Source organism: Acinonyx jubatus, chromosome C2 (assembly GCF_027475565.1).
Source record: "Acinonyx jubatus isolate Ajub_Pintada_27869175 chromosome C2, VMU_Ajub_asm_v1.0, whole genome shotgun sequence".
Lineage (NCBI taxonomy): Eukaryota > Metazoa > Chordata > Mammalia > Carnivora > Felidae > Acinonyx > Acinonyx jubatus.
Window position 1 is genome coordinate 153,858,263 of NC_069384.1, and position 8,136 is coordinate 153,866,398.

General features: G+C 39.9%; 1 pseudogene; it reads left to right on the plus strand.

Annotated features, from left to right (window-relative positions):
* Positions 1-6,861: 6,861 nt before the first annotated feature.
* LOC106988018 (activated RNA polymerase II transcriptional coactivator p15-like) lies at positions 6,862-7,780 on the plus strand (annotated as a pseudogene).
* The last annotated feature ends 356 nt before the right edge of the window (positions 7,781-8,136 follow it).

Consider the following 8,136-nt stretch of genomic DNA (forward strand, 5'->3'; position numbering starts at 1 on the left):
CTTTCAGGACAGCTGAAGAAATTTCGATTTCGAGGGACTGAATAGAAGATGCAAATGTATTGCCATGGAAAGATGGAGATCATTAACTGAAAAGAGCAAGTCACGGAACAGTATGTATGTTACGGTATCTCACTTTGATTACAAAATGCATATATGTGTATTTGTGTACTACAAAAAATATCTAGGATTATACTGGAAGGTTTTAGCAGTTTAATCTTTAGAAGAAGAAATGTATATTTTTATTTTCTTTATTGTTGTGTACCTTTTTTTATAATGGTTGAGTTTTGCGAAGTTTTTTAAATTAATTTTTATATTGGAGTATAGCTTACACACAATGTTACATTCGTTTCAGGTGTACAATATAGTGATTTTGACAAGTCTGCAAATTATGCTGTGCTCACCACAAGTGTCGCTAGCTACCATCTGTCACCATACAGTGCGATTATCATACCGTTGAGTCTGTCCCCTATGCTGTACCTTTTATCCCTGTGACTTATTCATTCCATAACTGGAAGCCTATGTCTCCTCTCCTCCCATGGCCCTTCACCCATTTTCCCCATCCCCCCCATCAGCTCTCTATATTTACGGGTTTTGCCCATCGTACATACTACTTTTGTTATAAAAGTTTATTTTACCACAATTTTCATTTATTGTTTTTTAACATTTATTTATTTTTGAGAGGCAGGAAGAGACAGAGCACAAATGGGGGATGGGCAGAAAGAGGGAGACACAGAATCAGAAACAGGTTCCTGGCTCTGAGCTGTCAGCACAGAGCCCGATAAGGGGCTAGAACCCACAAACCGTGAGATCAGGACCTGAGCCAAAGTCAGATGCTTAACCGAGTGAGTCACCCAGGCGCCCCTACAATTTTCATCTTTTTAGTAAAAGATTCTAGGTTAAAATAAAACAACCACTTTGCTATGTAGACAATGCATTAAAGAAAGGCAAGGTGAAAGCAGAGAAGTAAATCATGAGATGATTTCAGAAATCCAAGCAAGAGATCACGAAAGGTAACATTAGCAGGAATGAGCTAAGTTGATGTGTTTTTGAGTTACAAATTGAAGAATTTACTGATAAACAGGATAGGAAGGTGAAGAGAAGGGAGTGATCAAGGATGACGCCTGGTTTTGGTGCCTGAACTTCTGAGTGGTCAGTAGAATCATTTACTGATACAAGGAAAACTGATGTATAATCCACTGATGGGGGAGGGGATCGGGAGTGTTTGTACCCAGCCGTTCAAGTGGAGTCAATAAATTGACAACTGGGTATATGGGATTAGAGCTTCTGGGAGAGGTCTTGTTTGGGAATCAGCAGTCAGCTGATTTTTAAAACCCTGGGACTATAAAGGAACGCAAAGAAATAGAAATAGGTCAGAAGCTATCAATTAGGAAGGATAGTATCAGATTAGGTGTATTTTTAAGACCGAAGGGGATAGATTATCTTGTAGGTTGGGTCGCAGAACTGATGTACTGGGGATTCAGAAGAGCCCGAGACGCAAAGTGCATGAAAAGAGGAGAGGAAAGGGCAACCATAACACGGAGGGTGGAAGAGGGGGGGATTAACCGTCAGAAAGATGTGGGATAAATCATTTGTTGAGGCAGGTGGGAAATGAACACAGATGTAGTTAACTGCGCAGCATTGGTCAAGGGAAGATAAGGCGATCCTGTCTGATGGAACTTAGAATAAAATCTAAACTCCTTACCACAGCATGATCTATTTCTGCGTATCTCTTCAACTTCATATGTTGCCCCTTGTTCCTCATTTATTACTGCCCGGTCACATTGGTCTTATTTCAGTTCTCAAAATCACGAAGATCTGTTTTTCCTCATATGACTTACAACTTCCTCCCCACTTTCTTCATGTGTAGGTTGAAATGTCTCCTCCCCATTACTCCCCCCTTGTTACTGTCTAACTCAGCCATTGTTTATTTCCTTCAAAACACTTACCCTAACTAGCAAGTATTTTTGTTGCTGTTGATTTAATATTTGTCTGACTTCCCCACTAGAATATAAGCTCTGTAAGGGCAAAAATGTTTTGTTTTGTTTTTTAAGTACTGTTATATCCAGCACTAGGCACATGGTAGGCACTCAGTAAATATTCTTGAGTGAGTAAATAAGTTTCAGTGCTTGTAAAAAAAAATTTAGATTTCTCCTATCAAAATGACAACCTTTCTCAATAAGAGGTGCCCTCGTTAATTTGATAATAAGCCAGTGTAGTTAGGTAGGCAATAACCATTAATTAAGCAGTAGGCCAGTGGCCAAAGAAGGATGGCATATGCTTGTGTTCTGATAATAATGAATTTCATAACTGTCTCTTGTGACAAAATTCAACAACTAGCCTCCTCGGGGATGTCTGTCTCCTCTTGTTCACTCCTTCTCATCATCCTCCCTGTACCAGGCGATCTTCTAGAGCTCATTCAAGACAGCTCAAGTTGCCTCCTACAGGAAGCCTTCCTGCATCTCCCTACACCCCACCTCCCCACAGCCCCCGATTTCCCTTTGGCTCGGGCACACAGCATAGGTACTCGGACAGGCTGCTATTTCCCAGCCTCTCCCCAGACCAAAGCGCCAGGGGTGGTGGTGGTCCTCATACTCTTATTTTCTGTTTGCCACGGGGCCTGTGCTGTGCCTGGCACAGAGCCTGCGGTGAGTGCAGTGTTCGGGGAAGTGGCCTGAATTTCTCCCTTTCCAGTGTACTCCTCCATTCCTCTTTCCCAGCTTTCATCCATTTCTTTTCCTCCTCCTCCCCCTGCTCTTCTAGTGTCATTTCAAAACATTTCTCTTTTCCGTCTTCAGAGCATAACATGCCTTCTCGAGAAAATTTGGCACATTTGAAGAATCGCATGTAAAATAAAACGCTGCGATTCCACAACCTGGATGTTTTCTTTAAGCAAAGTTCTTTGCACTTCCTTCTCTCTGCACATATATTTTCTTTGGATAATTCTCATGTCTCTGTGTGTGCAATTTTGTATCTCATTATTTTTTTCTTTTCTTCATATTCTGTCAAGCATGTTCACACATCAATAAAGTTGCTTTGTAAACACTGAAAAACAATTCCAGAATCTCAGTATCTTAACATCGTAGACTCTCCAGGGTCGCTGTCCTCCAAGTAGCGTCTTAGTGATCCAGACTACTTTGATCTTATAACTCAATTATCCCAACATGAGACACCACTTTCAAAGGGGAAGAGGAAATCTATGGCATCACACGGCAGTTTCTCACTGCCTCAGCCGTCACTTCCACTCGCATTTCCCTGGCTAGAACTTCTCACCTGGCCCCATCAAAATGCAGTGGGACTGGGAAGGATAGTCTTCTTGGTGCCCAGGAAGGAAGGGAGGGCTGGATGTTAAGGAGCACCGGTGATGCATCCCAAGGATGAGTTTCACTGCTTCCGAACTTGCTAGTGGCAACATTGATATTCCATCTGTGTAATGAAACTCCATAAAATACATTCTTAGAGTATAGTAGCTTCAGTGTAATGTTTTGGGGGGATGTTAAATCAGTAGATTTTTCTCCCTGATAATCTATAGTTGTGGTGGGCCCATCGTCACCCCACCGATTGAACCAGGGAAATACTTGCATCTTTGGAAGGAGCAAACCCGATGAAAACAGGTTTGAATTTCAAAATAAGAGTTTTTGAAGTCCATATTGAGACAATAGCCTAAAAGTAAGCACTTGTTATTTTGGGAGGAGTCCAGCTTTGTTTGGGAGGAAAGAGGCTGATATAAATCAAGCCCATAAGGCCACAAAAGAGAGTGTTTACAATGAATGAATGAAAGAGTAAATAGGACAAGGGTTTGGTGTAAGGAAAGTTCGTGCGCTGCAAGAAAGAGAAGCCCTTTGGGGGCTGAGAGGAAGAATGAGAGGGTAAAGGGCAGAAGGTAAACGAGATGTCATTACTTCCTTACTCCACACTCTAGAGTGTTGCGTAGGTAAGGGACAGGGGCCTCAAGGATAGAAGAGAAGCAGAAACAAACACGATGAAATCAAGAGCAACAAGGATGTCACCTTACGTCTCCTGTGTAAGGAATGGAAAGCAGAAAATGGTGTGGGGCAGGAGCACTGGTTTTTTTGCAACATGTAATAGAGAATATTTGTCTCTTTAATCTGTTTGCATATTTAACTTTCCAAAAAATGCAACACGTATGCAAAAAAAGAAAATTACTCATTTGTCACATATGGGTATGTAAATTTTGTCCACATAGCAACAAAATTTTTAAAGAGAAATAGGGAAACTATTAAACCTTTTATCTCGAGTTACTCCCTAGGTAAGCCCTCTCTCTCATCCCAAATACTGCTGTTCGTGTTTCCATCAGTTGCCAGTTCTCTGATACCGTTCACAGCTATTTAAATAACTACTGCCCCTTGCCACGAGTGTCTCTTCTAGACGAGAGTTGCTTTACGTGGGTAAGATAACTTCTAAGAATAAAGTATCAGAATTATTTTGAAAAAAATGAATAGAAGTAAGTATTTTGGGAAAGCTGAAAATTATGAGTATCTGAACACTGAGGGCATGTTTCAAGACTCCTATTTTCACTAAAATCCAATCTTTGCTTAAGCATTTCAACTTGAGCAAGGAACACCATCACCCCGTCACCCTGACTTTTCTGTGAATTTGCTTTTACAGCTACAGAAGAATGTGTGTCTTGTCTGTTCCCTGCAGCATTCATTAGCTCTGTTTCAGATTCAGGGAGCAGTCAGTAAGTGTTACTAGGACCTCTTCATACTAAACAAACTTGAGTTCCTTGTAAGAAAATCATGCATATATGCAAAGTATGCGTAATTTCTCTTGTCTTTGCTTATTTAATATTTATGACCGTGTGTTAAAAAACAAACCTGTAAACTTCATGGTACAAAGCATTTGTAACATTTGGATAATCATACTAAGTCATTCAGCAAGTATCTCTGAGTTCCTACTGTATGCCAAGCAAAATTTAAATCAAGAGCATTCTGCAGCCAATCGATCAATGCATTGTATATATTTACAGAGGTCTTGATTCTACTCTCACAGAGGATGGCTTGTAAGAAGAGAGCAGTTAAGGGAAGGCCTAAAAGGGCAGTGGTGCAACAGACCTAAAGAGTAGCCAGCCCAGACTGAAGCAGGAGGATGAAGGCCTCCAGAAGGAACGTCCCAAAGAGAAAAAAAAGAAAGAAAGATTGGTGGGATTAGACACAATACCTGATATGATGGAGCTTTCAGAAAAAAAGTATATCAGGAAGAAGAAAAGAATGGCAGTGATACTCTACGAAAAAAGACTGAGCAAGTAAGGAAATACATTGGAGTGCATAGCTTTGTATGCTATTAACAAATTTTACACTCGTAATAAACCCTAATTTGTTTAAGATTTTATTCGTAAGAAATCTCTACACCCAACACGGGGCTCAAACTTAACCCCAAGATCAAGACTTGCACGCTCTACCGACTGAGCCAGCCAGGTACCCCTAAACGCTAATTTTTGAAGGTGATGTCAACCATTTTTCTTCCTGGAAAAGTCATTTTCTCTTTGTAATTAACAAGTAATTTGTGGGACTATACTTTGAGACTGTATAAATATATTGTTCCTCCTTAAACATTTTTCCACTGATTTTTTTTCTTGCTTTGATGATTCTTCCCTGAACCTATTATTGCTATGATGATTGCAAAATGGAAACTTTCTTAGCCCTCATTCCTCCCATATTTATTAGTTGGCATTGTTCTGTAAGTAAGTTTACGGGAGAGTTTTCTTTTTTTTCCCATTTATTATTCATTCAGTTATGAATTTGTTCACATCATCATGGACTCATAGATTATAATCTACTCCTATCATTATGTATTTTGATACTGTATTTTGTTTAAGATTTGGCCAATGGAAAAAGGAGGTTAGAGTGGGAGAGAGCCAAAGTATAAGAGACTCTTAAAAACTGAGAACAAACTGAGGGTTGGGGGGGGCGGGAGGGAGGGAAGGGTGGGTGATGGGTATTGAGGAGGGCACCTTTTGGGAGGAGCACTGGGTGTTGTATGGAAACCAATTTGACAATAAACTTCATACATTGAAAAAAATAAAAAATAAAAAAATAAATTATTACTGGTACGGAGAAAAAAAAAGATTTGGCCAATGGAAACACCTTCAGGCTGGCTCCTAGGTTCTTTTACCCCTACGCTTTAATTTTTAAATTTTTAAACTGTACAGAATTTTATTTATTTTTTTAATGTTTATTTATTTTTGAGACAGAGAGAGACAGAGCATGAATGGGGGAGGGTCAGAAAGAGAGGGAGACACAGAATCCGAAGCAGGCTCCAGGCTCTGAGCTGTCAGCAAGAGCCCGACGCGGGGCTCAGACTCACGGACGGTGAGATCATCACCTGCCGAAGTCGGACGCTCAACCAACTGAGCCACCCAGGCGCCCCAAATGGTATAGAATTTTAAAGAGAACACCTACATATCCACCACAAGATTCTAACATTAACATCTTATTATGACATGTATTTGTCTTTATCACACATCTATCTAATCATCCCTCTGTCCATCTGTCCATTAATCTATCTTAGTTTTTGGGTCTATTTCATAGTACATTGCAAATATCAGAAAGGAAAAGTAGAATAAGTAATCTGATTGGTGAGTGGGTGATGGAAATCAAAAAATATTTAAATGATACCATCAGATGTCATTTAAACCTGACAAACCAAATAGCAGAAGGAAGGAAAAAGGAGACCAAATAATTAAGAAAAAGGCATTAGTAAAAAGGTGAACCTTCAAGTGTGTGTACACACTTGATCTCAGGGTCGTGATCTCAGATCTTGATCTCAGGGTCGTGATCTCAGATCTTGGTCTCAGGGTCGTGAGCTCAACCCCCAAACCCCCAACGTTGGGCTCCATGCTGATCCAAAGCTTACCTAAAAAAGAGTTACAAGCAAGCGAGCAGAAGGCTGTTCGGCTGCAAGAGCGGGGCGATACCTAAACCAAAGGAACTTGTTTCTGCAAGCTTTTCTGGCACTGACAGTGAGGTTGACAAAAAGTTAAAGCAGGAAAAGCAAGCTACTCCGGAAAAACCTGTAAAGCCAAAGACTGGTGAGACTTGAAGAGCCCTGTCATCCTCTAAGCAGAGCAGCAGTGGAGATGATAACTAGTTTCAGATTGGGAAAACGAGGTATGTCAGTGTTCCAGACTTTAAAGGGAAAGTCCTAATTGATGTTAGAGAATATTGGGTGGATCCGGAAGGTGAAATGAAACCAGGAAGAAAAGGTATTTCTTTAAATCCTGAGCAATGGAGCCAGCTGAAGGAACAGATTTCTGACATTGACGATGCAGCAAGGAAACTGGAAGATCAGAGCCATATAAAACCTGTACTGCTCTAGTTGTTTTAATCTGTCTTTTTGCATTGGCTTTTGTTTTCTAAATGTTGTTTTCCAAGCTATTATATATTTGGATTGCAGAACAATTTGTAAGATGAATACTTTTTTTTTAATGTGCATTATTAAAAATGTTCTGAGTGAAGCTAATTGTCAACTTTATTAAGAGGATTGCTTTGTGCCCACCACCTAGTGTAAAATAAAATCAAGTAATACAAAATAAATAAATAAGGTAAAATATATGCATAAACACCAAAAGAAGGGGCACCTGGGTGGCTTAGCCATTTGGGCATCCAACTCTTGATTTCTGCTCAAGTCATGATTGCATGCATGGTATGAGATCAAGCCCCACAGCAGGTCCCAGGCTGGATGTGGAGCCTGCTTAAGATTCTGTCTCTCAAAGAAAGAGAGAGAGAGAGAGAGAAGGAGGGAGGGAGGGAGGAAGAAAGGAAGGAAGAAAGAAAGGAAAGAAAGAAAAAGGAAAGAAAAGGAAGAAAGAAAAGGAAAGAGAAAAGAAAGAAAGAAAGAGAAAAGGAAAGAAAGGGAAGGAAGAAAGAAAGAAAGAAAAGGAAGGAAGAAAGAAAGGAAAGAAAGAAAAAGGAAAGAAAAGAAAGAAATTAAAGTAAAGGAAAGAAAGAAAAAGGAAAGAAAAGGAAGGAAGAAAGGAAAGAAAAGGAAAGAGAGAAAGAAAGCAAGAGAAGGAAAGAAAGGGAAGGAAGGAAGGAAGAAAGGAGGAAGAAAATTAAAAAGAGCAAATAGGCCAAATGGGGAAAAACAGTAAAAATAATGATACACTCAACAAGTAAA